The sequence below is a fragment of the Zeus faber genome (genome assembly GCF_960531495.2).
Source record: "Zeus faber genome assembly, chromosome: 1".
Taxonomy (NCBI): domain Eukaryota; kingdom Metazoa; phylum Chordata; class Actinopteri; order Zeiformes; family Zeidae; genus Zeus; species Zeus faber.
Genome location: NC_137193.1, coordinates 63,338,678 through 63,356,370, shown reverse-complemented (window position 1 = coordinate 63,356,370; position 17,693 = coordinate 63,338,678). Strand labels below are relative to the sequence as shown.

The following is a 17,693-nucleotide window of genomic DNA, read 5'->3' as shown; positions in this document are numbered from 1 at the left end:
GTGCATTAAACCAAGTGAATCAAATCGATTGACAAGTTTTACTGAGTGACTCGTCAGGAATCAAGTCTCAAAAAAGAGTCAAACTTTTCATCACGATCGGAGGTTCACTGTGACAGTGATCGATACACAGTCAGCACAATGTTAGAATATTGTCAGGTGCTCTCTTTTTTGAGCGTCAAATAAGCAACTGCGCTACATTACGTTGGTATCAGGTTTGGGTATTGGATCATTTTTACGAGTACAGTACAAGAGCACTGTATAGGGCGTGTAAATTCGACCGGCACAGAATCGGAAGATATATCTGACACTGATCACCGGACCAATTCAGGTCACCGACCGATCGATCAGTGAATCTCACGTTTTATATGTTAACATTAAGGTAAACATTTTTGTGCTTTATTATAACTCCCTCACTTCCCATTTTACATCACAATGCAGTGTTACACCTCGGTGGATAATAAAGTACCGCTGCTGATCAGTGGATGTTGAGTGAGTGACACGAGAGGGGTTACAGAACCACAAGCACAAGGTCATAGCGTCTGGTCCTATCCGAGGGATGTAGTTTAAACACTGAATAAATGTGCTGTATTGTTTTGTATTGACTGTTTTCCGTGATTAGATTACAATTATATATATATAAATTTATATATATAATTATTATTCTAAAAAAAAAATTGCGTAGTTTCAACTGGCATTTCGTACCTGCGTTGTTTGACCAAGAGTTGTGTGGTTGGTACACAAAATGCGTGCAGGTTGGCAGGTCTGCATCAACGTTGGCTAAAATGTTGGTGACATTCTCATGTAATCAAACACATATGGAAACACATATGGATATACAGTATGTCGATATATCGTACAAGAAGTCAATATAGTAATTATCATAACGGGCCTCTATATTCAACTATTATTGCCTTTTTAATAAACATGAATCAATCAATCAATAATGAATATGCTTAACAACTAATGACGGTTGGTCGGATATGATGCCAAATAATTCCAATCAATCAAATAAAACAAATTAATTACGGTCTTTATTTATTGGAATTTACAGTCCATTTATGCTATTTAAACACATGTACAAATCATGGACGTTAAAATGTGTCGACTAAATGTCTCCATGTTCTCCATGTCAACATTGTTTTTTTGTAATGGCCTATTCAAAACATTCTTAAAATTTTACTGTTTTCCCCAAATAACCAATTCAAAATGGTTCTGTTTTCCAAGTGGGAGAGGGAGCAGAGGAAGTGTGCACCTGCACCGCCACCGTGTGCTGCTGTTCCGTCTGTCGCTCTCCGGCGCGGGGGGTGCGGACAAGGACCACACCGGGTGACTTCTGCTGGACTGTCTCTTGTGTGTGAAAAGATGCAAGACGGAAATTATCCTTAATGTAGCTGCATGTGTGAATAGTGAAACTCGCGTGCTGTGTCGGAAAGTAATTATCCCAGTAATTTACTGGGAACTATGTGTGAAAGGGTATTAACAATGGCATAGTCGTCAGTGCTGAAAAAAAATAAATACAGTATGTTTAAATCGAAAATTGAATCATGACCTTAAAATTGAAAGTCAAATCAAATCGTGACACCCCTACTCATTGTACTTTGCATTGTTATATATTCCATGTATATAAAAATCTCTGTTGTCTTTGTTAACAAATTATATATTTTAGCAGCTGTTCCAATGTCTGCACATTGACAAATTCTACCCCTAATATAGTCAGTAATGGATTGGTAATCTGGCAATTGGGCAAATGTCCGAAGGGCCACCCTACAATGGGCCATCGATCCCTGCCTAATCCCCAGCCTGAATAGACTGCGTTAATACATGCCAAGGGCATGTATTAACGCATCCACTGGATATGGTTTGAGCACTGATATGATGTCACCTTCAGAGCAGTACCATACCTTCAATCAATGCACTCATTGTATAGATACCACCTAAGTCACATAGGAATTACAGTCACGGTTGGTAGTAAACAATTTGACTCATGACTCAAATAAAACCATTAAATGAATGAAATAATTCTGAAATGTTGAGTTGCAAGAGTAGTTGTTTTAGTTGCATGTTCACGTTACAACATGCAGGGTAATATAGAGTATGCTGCCTACGTCATCAACAACTGCCAAAAAGATCCATACATCATCATCACTTCTGTCAACAGTTTCTGACAATTCCCGTCACCGTTGCAACTGCCGAGCGTTCATTCTCCAAACTAAAACTATTTAAAAACTATCTGAGGACCCCAATGGGAGAAAATAGACTAAGTGGATTGGCCATGTTGTCAATAGAAAATGACTGAGCGAAGAAGTTGGACATTGTGGATGACTTTGCGGAGTGCAAGGCTCACCGGGTGCCTTTCAAATAGTGGGGAGTACTTGATGAACTCATAGGCCGCCGTGCCAATTTCTCTAAACATTCTAGCTATTAATGATTTCTCATACCTACTAAAAGATCAACATTAGTTAGTAGTCATTTTCAGCTTTAGAGCATATAGCTATCCGGGTTACTGGGCTGTTTTCAGAAACCAAACCCATGTGAATGGATCTACTCAAGCCAAAAAAAAGCTACACCATTGCCAGAATACCAGTTGGCTTGTCAATCTCACAAGGTCACTAAACTGGCTTTTGACCTAATTATAGAACATTATGACTAACTGTGAACGAAATCTCAAGTATAGCAACACCTTTGCAGCATTTCAAGTAAATGTATAAGAATTGGAACAGATTATTCTAGTCTGCTCCAAAACTAACAAAACAGATCTGGAATTGATTCCCAAAGTTTGACCTATGGCTGTAAGATCCGTGGCACCAAATACTGGTCATGTTTCACAGTTTCCACTGCAGATTTTGTTTGGCAAGCCACAATGGGATGGCCAAACCAACAGCAAACATGGCTGCACGTAAAACACTAGAGCTTGTTTATGCCGAGTAGGAATTGCTATGTTTATAGACAAAGGTGACAGGAGAGGGGGTTTGAACTAATATCCTGCTCTTCATTTTATTACAGAGGACTAACTGAACTACAGTATGGAATGATTCAAGATTCAAGAAGTTGAGTCACAACATGTGCTGTCTCCCTCAATTTAAGATTTTCTAAATAGAATATAGAACATAAACATCAATAAAAAAGTTACCTTTTATTTGTAAACTGCACAAAAACCTTACAACGACCCTGTTCATTTACAGTTAAATCACCAAACCTGATTGAGCTGTTTGCTCATACTATTTTGATTGCACATATTACTTTGTGTGTGCCTCAAAAAGTAATTGGTACACGTTGAATTTCCTGTCTGACTTGCTGTGGATCAATTTTGGCCAACATCTAAACCAAAGGAGCTTAGAAACAAATTCTCAATTTCAAATGTTTAGAAAGTTGATGACTCACTGGCCAATTTTGTATTAACTGGATTAAATCGTCTATTTAAGCTTATATACAAATCCAAATTCTACAAATATACTTACAGACTGAACACAGCCTATTTACAGCCAGTTTTCAACATCTATAACTCCATTAGATATTGGGGTTATTGGAAATTTTTATTCCCAATAAAGAACAAAAGAACAAAAGAACAAAAAAAGCCAGACCCAATAATTCTAAATATTTGTCCACCCCACTTCCATAACAAAAAGCAACTGGAGCTGAAGTTGAAGCGGGAGAGGCAATCAAGGCCGGCTTTATGGAACAAAGCATTAAACATTTATCTGTGGACACTGACCATTGCAGCATGCGGTTAAAGATGAAATAACAAGTTGCCTATCCTCTCTGGCTCAATACGCAACGGTTGCTAACCTTGCTTTCCCCCCTGTGAAAAGCAGAGCCAAGTGGTACTCATGGTAATAGTAGATAAGATAACTCTTCATTAATATTAGGCCACTGGTCAAACCCACTATAGTGGCTTCTGACACTGCAGAGTCTGACCGGAACATTTCTTAACCTGTCTGGTTAATACCAAACAATGGAATTTCCTGGAATAGGAATCCGAAACAAGTCCAATATTTGCCAAAAACTTCCCCTTACTGGCTTTGCATTCATCAACATTAGTTGAGCCAACATTAGTTGGCTGAACAGTCTGTCAACTCAGCCATGGGAAATGTCAAATTCTGAGCATCTCCAGGGACAGCTCAACTCACAGAGATGGATGGCTCAAGCCCAATACTAACAGCCCCAACACAATTCCAACTTCACTGGCTCAACAGCAGATTCCGACATAGAGGTGGGAACCGACGTCATTGGTTGGTGGAACGTACCAGAAAATTACAACATCATAAATTTGTTGGAAAATTTGACCAGAAATGAATGACCAGAAACACTTCCAAAGAATGAGACCCTTGATACACCATTTTATCTGGAAACCAAATTGGGAGATAGATCGCATTTTTTCTCACCGCTTTCTGAGTGTCAGATCATGTAGTGTTTACACCCCCGCTATGGGCGCATTGTGTAATTTGAACTCTGCAAGCCAAAACAGTTTCAGAAAAAGGACTGTGTAGTGTGAACAACCCAGCAACCATCAGGATGTTGAAAATCTGTAGTCTGGAGGCACCTCTTGGGGGACGCAAAAGGGAAATATAGGCAGATTGAGGAGGAAAACAGGATGTGAAATTGGCAAGATGTGATTTATTTGTCAAAAGGCAATTGATGGCGTGCAAACCAAAATAAGTGCAAAATACATTTGGGTCAATGGTCTAATTCCACGTGACAGGGCATATGTAGAAATGTCCCATTTGATTTTCAAACTACTAACCATCTAAAATGTTTTTTATACCAGAAAAAAAGTGATCTCAAAAGGAATTAGGCCCTGTTCACACTTGCCATTATCACTTATCCAGATTTTATACTAAACAAAATGAAACGAAACTGGACAAGCTTAGCTTGTCTTTATTTGTCACTACACACACCACATCACATGCATATGTGCAATGTTAAGGATACGCTTTAACCACATTGCAATCGCACAAGAACCTAAAACACATCTTGCGTAGCCAAATCTAAATCAAAATGCCTCTCCACTCCATATGTAAATAAGCGCCTGTGAACTGCCATCTTTTTATCATTTTCAATCCCTCTTAAACATATATATTTGGATGTTTATCCAATTACAATTCAATCAAAATAAACAGTAGTGTAATTGAAATAATGAACATCCCCTGCCCACACACATTAGGCATGGCAAGTCCGACTCATAAGTCATGAGTCACCAGTGTTGGAAGTTAATGTCTTTGGCAGACCTTCCAACCTTGGGAAAATATTTTGAGTACCACAATAATGTTACAGGGAGTCCCTGTGGCGTTACTCCTGCAGCTAAATTACTCCATGTGTTACTCACTTCGTAGCCATCTCGTAACGAGGCTAATCACATCGTATGCAAGCTACTATGGGTAATTATACATACAAATTGATCTCATTAGGATACACCCCTTGAAATGCATCATCTCGTAAAGTTACACAGAGATCCACTGTTTGCAATTTTCTCGTCCGATTTCAGATTTTTCTCGAGTCTGACCTTCAGATTGTGGCAGATTCCAATTCAATTGTATGTTCATAATAAAACAGATTTTCACAATGAAAAAGTTGTTAAATAACTTTTACATTGTCATCCGATCATTTTGAGTTCATATCTGTGATAGGAGAAATCTAATTTTCTTATCATTTTGTCACAATGGTTATATCTGTTGTATGTCAATGACAAATACATTGTGTGATCTAATCACGCTCACAACTGCAATTTACTGCTCCCACAATATTGAGTAGTGGTTGACCAATACAATTTAATAAGAATACCAAATGAGACCCAAAACTCCTGAACTTAAATGAACATTTATTTAACAGTAATGTTATGTCTGCATTGTCTCTGTAGTGCACTACTTTTAAATAAAAAAAGGTACCAACTAAATAAATGTCCACAGGTAATCAATAAATTAAACTTTGTGACAAAAAAAACTTTAAATGAAAAATAAATAATTATAAATGATAAAAATATTTTTATTCTATACATGAAAAATAAATATATATATATATATATATATATATATATATATATATATATATATAAATATATATATATATATAAATATATATATATATATATATATATATATATATATATATATATATATATATATATATATATATATATATATATATATATATATATATATATATAATAAACTGTGTTATATCAAAGTCTGGTCTCCCCATTACAGAAGTGCAAAATTCATTATTTCATTATTAAGTATTTACACAAAACATCCTGCTTTTACTAAATTAAGTCCCATAGAAAGCAATAGAGAGATGTGCGAACGGGACGGGACCGTCCCTTCACTCAGTTGTGTTAAAAAAAATTTGCTTCATGGATGTAGGAAACAAACAAAAATAGATCTATCTAAAATAAAGACAAGCAGGGGGGCCAGGAACCTACCAGCGCGCAAGGTGCACAGCTGTCTGGAGAGGTAACGGAAAGCAACGGGGAAAGTGTGACGCGGCTCGGGACACACAAGCAGGCACTTGCAGGGAGCAGCAAGTGAGTCAGGAGGCGGGGACAGAGTTTGATTCTGCTTATAGGTCTGATTCTTTATTGATTCCCTTTAAGGATTCCCCATTGATCGATTTATTGATTGCTGATCAATTTTCTGTGTGGCAAAAAATAAAAGTAGGCCTTACACAGGTTTTGAGCATCAGCGTAACTGTTCTATTATCTGAACAGTGTGGAATGTCTGCCAAATAAAATTTGAACATGTTATGTTTGAACATTAATTACAATGCTCCTTTTCTGAAAAGCATATAAATTGGAAAACAATTATAAAACTGACTGATAAAATAAACAATTCTTCTTTAAAAAAAAAATATTCAATTGGCATGTATGCCAAGTAATTACATTTTAATAAATTATAATACTCCTTTTCAAAAGGGAATAAGCTTGAACCGAATATAAATAATCTTCTTAAACTGGCAGATAATGTCAACAATTAATAAGCATATACTGTATAGCTATAATAGGCAAGCATGAAAGGGTTTTGCTGGCTGGGAGCTAATGGGCGAGTCGAGCAGCTGGCTGTAGCCTGGGAGCTATCTGTAGCAACAGAATATTTGTACAGCATTCATTTTCATTTCGGTGCCCTTAGTCAAAGAAAGAATCTGCTAAGCCCGCCTGATAATGCCACTAATGTCATTATAACATAGGATATTTACCCTTGGTAACGGTGTAATACATGGCAAGTACATGCCATTCCTGGAACTTCAGCCCATGTTGCATCAAAAGATGTTTGAACATTTTGCTGGGGTTTCCACCCTTAAAAACCCTCACCCTTGAATCTATCATTTTACATAAAGTACAAGTAGCACTGTTGTAATTTTTCTTTGTGAAATGAAGACTCACTTTGGACTGTTTCTTTCTCTCTGCCATGACTCCTTCCAGCAGATGCACAATGCGCAGGCGCAAATTGCGTCATGATGCATGAGTCCATGCAATGCGCATGCGGAAGTTGCGCTGCGCTACTCAGAAAAAACACATCGGTGTCGATAAAAGGAATTGATAACCCGGTTCCCATCCCTAATGAAGATTCAACATTCGATTTTTCAAATCAATTAAAGACTATATCCACTTACATCTTAATGATGGAGAGGCACCTATTAATCCATTTATACGATTACATTTTTCCAACATCTGTTGCTTTCTTTAGCTTTTATTATTGGCACTTGTGTCTACAATGAGGATTTCTAGACTATTCCATTAGTCAAACAAACATAGTGCCCTTGACTTACATAGGTGGCCTGGATATGATATTTGACTTGCAGATGCTACCACTAGTATCTGAATTTACATACTGTAGCTGAATTGCAAAAACATTTTGTCAAACTGCTCCCATCATAGCATACCTTCCTCTTCACGAGGAAGCCTATTTCAAGAATGGTGCAGTCCCTTTCACACATGCAGTCTTTCCCAGCAATGTTACAGAACCGTTCCTGCATGGGGTCATGTGTGAATGGGAGCAGGGATCGATATTCCGGATAATCTTTTCTGCAATTTTCCACCTCAAGACCATGTATAATTTCCGGGAAAATGCCGTGAAGTAGGGGTGGAGCAGAATCCGAATAAGGTACTGGCAAAGACGGGTCTTTTACAGTTAGGGGTTCGGTGCGGTTTTTAAACCCCAATAGTCCAAAAAATGTCCCATTGCAGGTCCGATGACGTCATTCTGCATAATAATTAGCCCTGTGCACTGGAGCGAGAGCCAGAGGGAACGAGCAGACAGGGAGAGGTAGAACGGGTGGAGAAAGTTCCTTCTCCGGTGGCAGAGTGTAGGACAGGTTGAAAATTATCTAATTATCTAATAATTGAAGCTTGTGCTAATTACGAATGGAGGGAGACAGGTCCGGATCTATACCTGATCTAAGGTCTCCTATAGCCTTCTCTCCTCTCCTCCTGTGATAAGCAGACTGTGCTGCAACTCTGCTGTGTGTGCACAAGCACTTTGACTTTTGTAGCCTCCGACTAAGTATTGATAACACGCTTAGTATTCTTTTTTTCTTTTTTTTTACCTGTGCTGTCAGCATGCTGGGCATACAACACAGAGTATTTGTATGCCATTGCATCTATGACAGAACTGATCCGCAAGTGGAGTTCAAGACTCCACCTGAAATGCAACTCTTTATTAATTCTAAAATCATCAAGAACTGCTGCAATAACTCTGTCCTGTGGATAACCTGTTGAATGACAAGAGCACAGTTTTTGGTTCTAAAGAACCACCACCACCCCCCCTCTTTGGAGAACAATTTATCATGTTTGGGTCTATAAACAACTGATCACTACTCCAAGAGGGGTTGTCTCACCACGGGTGAGACAAATAAAAATAGAAGCAAACAACATTTACACAATGGATGGATGACAACATGTAATGTATAACAGTTAATTAGGTCCAAGAAAACTGGAACTACAACTGGTCACGTGGCCTCTTCCTGTCATAGTTATGGCAGTAAATGAGGGAGTAAAGGAGAGGAATGCAACCAGGAGGGTGCTGGGGTGCACTCGAAGCAGGTGTGGTGGTGTGTGTGTGTGATGGGACGGCTTTGATGTATTTGTGTGTTTGTGTGTGTGTTGGTAAGATGTCCACCGGTGAGTGTACATGACTTATCCCCATTGGTACTGGTGTAGAAGGTCGGTATTATGTTGCGGCGCCTTCAAGCAGTGGAAAGGAACCCGAAGCCCCCTGAACACCGCAACCCTGTAGACACCCTACAGACACCCTACCTACCCTGTCCTGCGGCCACAGAAGACCCTCGGGCCCCCAGAGAAGCCAGAGGGCCATGGAGCAACCCCCATGCCCAGCCCGAGGAGCATTACCCAGTCCCAGGGAGCATGAGGAGACACCGCACCCCAGAGGCGCACACATACAACCAACCCCCAGGTGCAGGCACAAGACACAGCCACAGGCACAAGGCACAGACCGCAGGCCCGGATCCCGGCCCCACGGCGACAGACCAACACCCTGCCCGAGCCACCCGCCCTTCGGGCGAGTCGGCAAGACTTCCATGCCCAACCACGCCCCGCACAAGGGGGAGACCTGCCCCATCGCAGCCGACCAGACGCCCCACCCGGCGTGAGTACCAAGTGCCTATACACATAGCAGCGTGTGCTCGTCGCAAGCACCTCGATGTTGATCCCCCCCACCCCAAGCCGTCAGGACTCCAGCCCAGCCGGCAGGGGGGAGGCCCACCACGACCGCCCCCCATCCAACCACGCCTCCACACCGAGAAATGGGTTTTATTTAAAAAATTAAAAAAAATTAAAAATTTAAAATAAAATTGTTTTAAAAAAACACTGTACCGAATACTGTGTAACACCGGTAACACCGATAACCGCGGCAACCCTAGTTATAGTTATTGCATACGGGGATGGGGCTTTGTCCTGGGAAGAGAAGCGCCAGTCAAGAAAAAAACAAACCGGTTATACGTCCGTTGCCACAGATTCTCCAAACGATCGCATCTTCATTGGAATGGACTGTCCCTTGCCCCATTATCATGGCATGTGTGAAAAGTTGCAAGACGGAAATGTCCCGGAGTGTAGCTGCATGTGTGATAAGGTGTGGGGTGGGGTGGTTTAAGTAGCCACACCTGTCTTGGGTTTAGATAATTGGGCCAAGGACAAGTATGGCTGTACGCCTGTTGCTCGTTCAACAGGTAAACCCCCCCCTATTCCCACACACACGGGAGAGGAGCCCTTGTCATGATCTGTATTCCACCTGCTCCAGACTTGTTCCACATTGCCCACTCTCTCCAATAAAACTGGTACTTTTCACACCCCATCGCCTTTGTCTCTGTGTTGGGGGGCCCTGAAAACGCCACTACTACATGTGAATAGTGAGTATCACAAGTGGTGCCAGAAAGGTTATCCCAGTAATTTACTGGGAACTATGTGTGAAAGGGGCTTATGTGAGGGGCTGAGCCATCAGACACCAGGAGCCGCAGGTAGAATGGGCAAAAAATATTATTAATTTACTAATATGAAACATTTACAAAACAACTAATGTAGCTAAGTAACACAACTAAACCTAAGGTCAAAATAACTTAAACAGGGTTTAACATAAAGATGACAAGATACACCAAACAGACCTATCTGAATGAAACAGGAGGAAATACATACAGGAGCAGAGCCAAACCAAAAAGAAACAAAAGGGGTGAGACAAACATCACCAAGAAAATTATTTAACACAAAATATTATGAGACAGTAATCTAAATATAACTCAAGTATCACATGTTTACACTGTTCAGCCACAACATTAAAACCATTGACAAGTGAAGTGAATAACATTGCTTATCTCATTAAAATGGCACTTGTCAGGGGTTGGGATATATTAGGCAGCAAGTGAACGGTCAGTTTTTGAAGTTGATGTGTTGGAAGCAGGAAAAATGGGCAAGTTTAAGGATTTGAGTGACTTTGGCAAGGGCCAAATTGTGATGGCTAGGCCACTGGGTCACAGCATCTCCAAAAAAAACTCCAGTTCTTGTGGAGTGTTCCCGGTATGCAGTGGTTGGTACGTACCAAAAGTGGTTCAAGGAAGGACAACCGGTGAACTGGCAACAGGGTCATGGGCGCCCATAGGCTCGTTGATGCACATGAGGAGCGAAGTCTAGCTCATCTGGTCCGATCCCACAGACGAGATACTGTACCACAAATTAATGAAAAAGATCAGGCTGGCTATGATAGAAAGGTGTCAGAGTGCATCGCAGCTTGCGGTGTATAGTGCCCAGGCCCATATCCGCCAGTAACAGCGCCGACAATGGCCACGTGAGCGTCAGAACTGGACCATGGAGCAATAGAAGAAGCTGGTCTGGTCTAATATAAAAATGTTTTCTTCTACATCATGTGGATACACGGGGTAAGGGTCCGATCCGATCGAGCATCTTTGGGATGTGCTAGAACAACAAGCCCGATCCGTGGGGGCCCCACATCGTAACTTACAGGACTTAAAGGCTTTGCTGCTAATGTCTTGGTGCCAGATACCACAGGATACCTTCAGAGGTACGGTGGCCCCGAGAGCTCAACACACCTCAACTTAAGAAAACACATACAAATAGACAATACACAAGCAAATTAAGAAAACCTCTTTTCCAATTTGACAACACATGCGCAGTAAAAAGGGCTGGAAATCCAGAAGTGTCCAACGAACTGCTTACCGAAACGTTTTTCAAATTCAAAAAAACAAAAGAGCATTCATGGAAAACACAAAAGATTTGAATCGTTCGTGAACGACATAACAATATCACAGAGCCGGCAGATGCTGTTTTCTCTGTAATATCACATTTAAATGGCTTAAATAAAAACCATGGATGGATATAAAAGTTGTTTTTTCTATTTATTAATTGCATGGAGGAAGCAGATGGAGGATTTGGACATGGTGGTCTCACTTGATGCAATTGGGCTGGTGATAGCTGTGACTCCAGGTTATTACTTGTATAAATTATTATACATAATTACAGACACAAAATAGGATATATTTATTTGATTGCAAATAAATTGGTGCGTCCATTGTGGCTCACTTCCACAGTGTGGTGGCTTTTGCATTTGTGTTTTTCCATTAATGCGGTTGTGTTTTTCGAATTTGCAAAGCATTTTGGTATGCAGTTAATTCGACACGTCTGGATTTCCAGCGTATTTTCTAAATGCTGTGCATGTGTTGTCAAAGTGGTGAAGGTGTTTCCTTAATTTATTTGTGTTTTGTCTATTTGTATGTGTTTTATAAAGTTGCCGTTATGATGTGGCTTTTGAATTTGTGTTTTGTCTATTTGCATGTGTTTTCTTAAGTTGCAGAGGTCTTGTGGAGTCCATGCCTTGACAGAGCTCAAAGCTGTTTTTGCAGCACAAGGGGGGGATACACAATAATAGTGGTAATTAGTGGTGGTTTAAATGTTGTGGCTGATTGGTCTAGATTCCTACTAAATATAAAAAACATTGATCTATAAAAAGGATTATTTTTAGCTTGTTAACGCCTGTACTTAAAATACTGCAGCACTGAGTTTGTGGAGTTCATGTCCTTTCTCTGCAAGCAAAATCACGCCCAACGGCAGTGGTAACATTGGAAATGCGGATTAATTTATTGTTACTCGAAACATACAACATTCTAGGGATGCAGCGATTGTGAATTTCTGGACCGATACCGAAGTTTAAAATAACAATTTGGCCCATGGCCAAGCTGATACCAATGTGTTCCGAGTTCCCCTGAAGGCAACATCACTTACAGTTTTCCAAGTTCCACTGAACACAGCAAAGAGCCGTGTCCGCGTCTTCTAAAATCGATTGCAGATGGTGTTGTTCTCTCGGACAAATAAAAAAATAAAATGAAAAAAAGCTAAGATGGGTCGCCAAATATATGACCAATAGCCCGTCCAAGTAAAGTCTATGTGTGGTGTAGGAGCCAAAGCACCTCAGATATGTGTGTGTTAATTATACATTCAAGTGTTTTTGTTGACATTCTCATTATATGTAGATATGACATTTACATAGATGACACGGGTTAAAAACAGTATTGGTAATGACGTTTACAATAGACTTTAAGTCCTTCCTTTGGTTTTGTTATTCTGAATACAAGGTCATTGCACTTTTACCCTTTTTATCCCTCTGCAGTTTCCGTAGTCAAAACTGTGATTTGACCCTTTAGGCCTTTCTCAATCTGCGTTCTAGTCTGTATTTGTGTTCTTGTGGACTTGTGAAACATCATCACTTGCAGCCCAAGTACTGTTCCAAAGTCCGCATCAAGCCAAGTCCAGTCCAAATAGCCGGATGTGGAGTTGCTCCGCCCATTTTATCGAGGATGCATCGGTGGTGACTTGTGTGGACTTGGGACAGCCAAGTATCCCAGAATGCATTTCGCACCAAGCGGTGGTAAAGACCGTCCTGCGTCCTCCCATCCCCAGGAGTCTGTACTCCCGAGTCGAACTTGCCAAGTCTGAACTACCAAGTCCGCAAGTCCGGACTTCGAGTACTTGGTATTGAGAAACAACCTTTGTCTTTCCTGTGGCTTCATCCTTCCTCACGTACACATGAACAGGGTTTAGCTTTAGCCGTGCTAAAAACACACTCCGCTCTTCTCTCGTTCAAGCGGCTCTTCAAGTCATCTTTCTCCTTCAATGGGCCAGGGGGAGTCGGCTGTGTTTAGGAGGCAGAGCAACAGTTTTCTTACCGTAGTTGTAGTTGCACGATTTAAAGAATTATTACTTAACTTTGGATTTACTCTTGTTAAAGAAGATTTAGTTGTGGATACATTTTGTTACCTGTGGAACTTAAATAAAAACTTTTGTTCATCTTTTTTTTTTTACACACTTAAATCCCATTAATAAAATATGTACATTATATGAAACAAAACCTATGTGTCATTATTACATGTTTTTTAACTTTGTGAATGTGCATTATGAATAATAATTACAAAAATGGGGAAAATATGAAGCTGGTTAAAACTTTAATTGCTTCGGCAAGGGAGCGTCCATCACACACTACAAAAGCATCCATTACACACTACAAAACCCTCCCATCTATATGGGCATATAACAAATATGCCTACATCATCAGGACAACACTAAAATGAGTTAAAGTTCACCTCTAGCCAATTTCACATCCTGTTACCGTCCTCAAGTTGTCTCCAAAGAAAAAACGGGCATAGTTAGTGAATGGACATCATGCATTTACAGCACCATGGCAACCCTTTAAAAACCAGGTAGATTTTCACTAACAATAGTCGACTGGCTTGAACAAAAAATGGAGAGCAAAAGTGGAGGTGGGGTGGAGAATTTTTCTATCTCGGTGGTAAATAAATGGTAAATGGACTTAACTTGATATAGTGCCCTTTTCAGTGCAGGGTACACAAAGGCACTCTACAATTTTGCTTCACATTCACACATACACTGATGGCAGAGGCGGACTTGCAAGGTATCAACCTGCACCTTGGGAAACAGGTTGTTCTATGAAGCAATGTTTTTTGAAAAACATAAAATAACCCAGAATTACAAAAAAAAAAAATAATAATAATAATAACAATAATAAAAAAAAAAATAAAAAAAATACACCTACTAGAGTGTTTGATATGGGTGGTGAAATTCCCATTTTGCCCACTTGAGTGTCACTGCTAATCTGTGACCCTGCTCAGGATGCAACGAACTACTGAGGTACAGGAGGAAGCATCCTCACAACACAGAATGTGGGGAATGAAAAAACATTGACCTACTGTAGACCAAGCCTGTTTTGAATGTTAAAACACAACTGTCTAAAAAAATTGTGTTGAGAGAATTGTTACCCAGTCTTTGTTACTTTGCTGTCCGACTGCTGTCACTGCAAAAGTAATTAATACACAATGTAGCCTCTCCTAAAACAGGGGGATTGACAAAAGTTTGTGCTCTGTCATAACAGTGATGAATTATAGCAAAGCAAACCTGAGCATCCAAAGCGCTTCAAGAAAGTTATTGATAGTATATGAATAAGATGATCATCACAATTTGTAACGCACACTCACAAGAGAGGCTCCCTATAGTGATGATGTGACAGTCCCGCCCTTCATGTTTCAGTCCATCTTCGTGCCGTCACTGAGAATGTGAAAATTATATAAATAAATACCAATAACCAAACAAACATCTCCGTGGTATTCTAGACATGGGTTAGGCTACAGCTGGTTGTCACTGCCGATGAAAAGGTGATTGGTGGCATTTACTGTTATGAGATAATTTTACACCTATAGTAACATGCTTATTTATAGGGTTTAACATTACATTATATTTGGGCACAGCGTTAATGTAATCATTGTCTAAGGTTAGCTTCCAGCCAAGACATTCTTGCCATCGCCGGGACAGTTAGCTTTCCTGCTGATTAAAAAGAATAACCGACATGCACTTTACAATCCAGACAAGAAGTAAATACACGGAATTGTAAAACTGACCCTTAAGATAGGCGTCAATATGGTAAAAATGTTTGAAAATGAAGATCCCCAAGGCTCCGGCTGCTAACGCAAGTTAGCTAGCTTCCCAGAGCCAGCCAGCCAGCCCACCGTGTCAAGTACAAGCGACCGGCCGCTGCTTCCCCGGTGCCGGTTCCGTGGTGGCTTCCCGCCGTCTGTGGCTCCCCGTCTGCGAACAGCCGAGCGAACGCACTCCGGAGAAGCGAGAAATCCTCCGGCGCAATTCACAATGAACAACATATCCCATGAGCACCCGGGGCACGCTACCTCAGGACGTTTAGACGAGCTTCGCAAGTAGCCAATCAGCTTCCAGCTGTCACACACACACACACACACACACACACACACGCACGCACGCACGCACGCACGCACACACCCACACACACACACACACACACACACACACACACACACACACACACACACGCACACACACACACACACAGACGTATCACTTGTTTGTGTGTACGTTACAGTCACACTGTCGTGTTCCACTGATTCAAATGATGGTTTACGTTGTGCTGGATAAACGACTTTACTATGCCCCTCAGCAATTGATTATTGAATTGTAAATTATGACATTAACATTTTTAATTGCCCCCTACTGCAGCTCTTATATCTTTACTCTCTATATACTATTTGTACTTACACGTATCTGCCATCTGACCATATTGGGCTCGCTAGTTTGCATAGACAGCTGTACAAGTGCTTAACTTTTGTTATTAGATGTGTTAAAAGTTACTAGTACTTCTATTTTAGTTACTAGTTGCTATTCCAACAGTTACTAATAACTTTTAATTGAACTAGTCAAAATGTGTTAGATACTAGTACTTTCTACTTACTAGTTTTTTAGATACTACTATTCCAATTGCTACTAATAACTATTGTGATTTTTTTTCTACAATTTGGCCAATTTTTGCCTCTGACTACTTGTATCTATGTCAATGTTACTAGTTTCTAAAAATGTAATTCTAGTACTTATTCATTACAGACAAGTGCCTTTCTTTTGTTACTGGTAAAACATGTATTTTTACTAGTAACATTTTAAATGAAATTATCAACAAGCTGTTTTGACAAGTAATTTCTCATATTGGGTAAAAATACAGTGTTACTGGTAAAAATGTTACTCGTAAGAGATATAAAGCCACTAATGAATAAGTACTATTACTCAATTAATGGTGACTAGTAACAGTGAAAGATAGATACCAGTCGGAGGAAAATATTTCATACCTGAAACACAGAGCCCCATAGGATTTCATGACAAAATTGTCCAAATTGTTACTAGTAACATTGCAATAGTTATGAGTATCTAATAAAAAATAAGTACTAGTACCTAATACATTTTGACTAGTGCAACTAAAACAGTCACTAGTAACTAGTGGAATAGCAACTAGTAACTAAAATATAAATTACTAGCAATGTTTTAAAAGTGACTAGTTGGTCCTATGGATTAAATGTTAAAATGGCTTGCCATATGTGTACAGCAGGATTAAGGTGTAATAAAATAGACTTTTTAAATATCTGGATGGAAATGAAGGCGTTACAGCAGCAATGAACAGTGCAGTTGAGAAAGAGATGCACAATACTGAATATAGTCGTAGCTTATAATATAATAATAAATATAATATAATAAAGCGTTAACTTATTTTATTTCGGAAACTGACAAGGTCTAATGGTTTCCAATCGCAGTGGACCCACTTGTTAAAAATCACAAACCATCACGACAAAATTAGCAATGGGCCTATTCAATAAACCGTGAGCAAATTTGTGAGTTGAGAAATATTTGTTAATATTTTTTCTGCATAAAACAAACTGACAGTGTTACTTGAATGTGTCAATTAATCATTTCTCCGACCTAATTTACGGGAAATATAATTTCAAAAGCCCAAAGCAGCCACCACCAAGGATGCTTTCCGATCCCAACCCCATGTAAATCAAGCGACGCGTGGGAGAGATCGGAAACGGATCATACCAACTTAAAAGTGAAAAAAGGCAGAGCCGAATGGCCCTGGTACGGCTTTTCCTCTTCCACCGTTCTCTTTATTTTGCCCAATAACGGTGGGTGGAAGCAGAAAGCAAAAAAAAAACGATCTCGACTGCTCTTTTCTTCCTTTTGCACCCGCAAACACCCCTCCCGTGGATCGACGAAAAACATAGGGTCCTTTGCGTAATGGTCTGGGCCGGCAGCGGCAGCGGCAGCGGCAGCGGCAGCGGCAGCGGCAGCGGCAGCGGCAGCGGCAGCGGCAGCGGCAGCGGCA

General features: G+C 40.2%; 1 protein-coding gene across 1 annotated transcript in view; it reads right to left on the bottom strand.

The window, feature by feature from the left end:
* The window catches only part of pik3ca (phosphatidylinositol-4,5-bisphosphate 3-kinase, catalytic subunit alpha), a 66,032-nt gene extending 50,441 nt beyond the window's left edge, over window positions 1–15,591 (bottom strand). Inside the window, exons 1-2 of the mRNA XM_080001605.1 lie at window positions 15,418–15,591; window positions 14,998–15,067 (exon numbers count right to left, since the gene is read on the bottom strand). The gene's annotated coding sequence lies outside the window, so the exon portion shown is untranslated. The remainder of the gene's footprint in view (window positions 1–14,997; window positions 15,068–15,417) is intronic.
* Window positions 15,592–17,693: the final 2,102 nt, after the last annotated feature.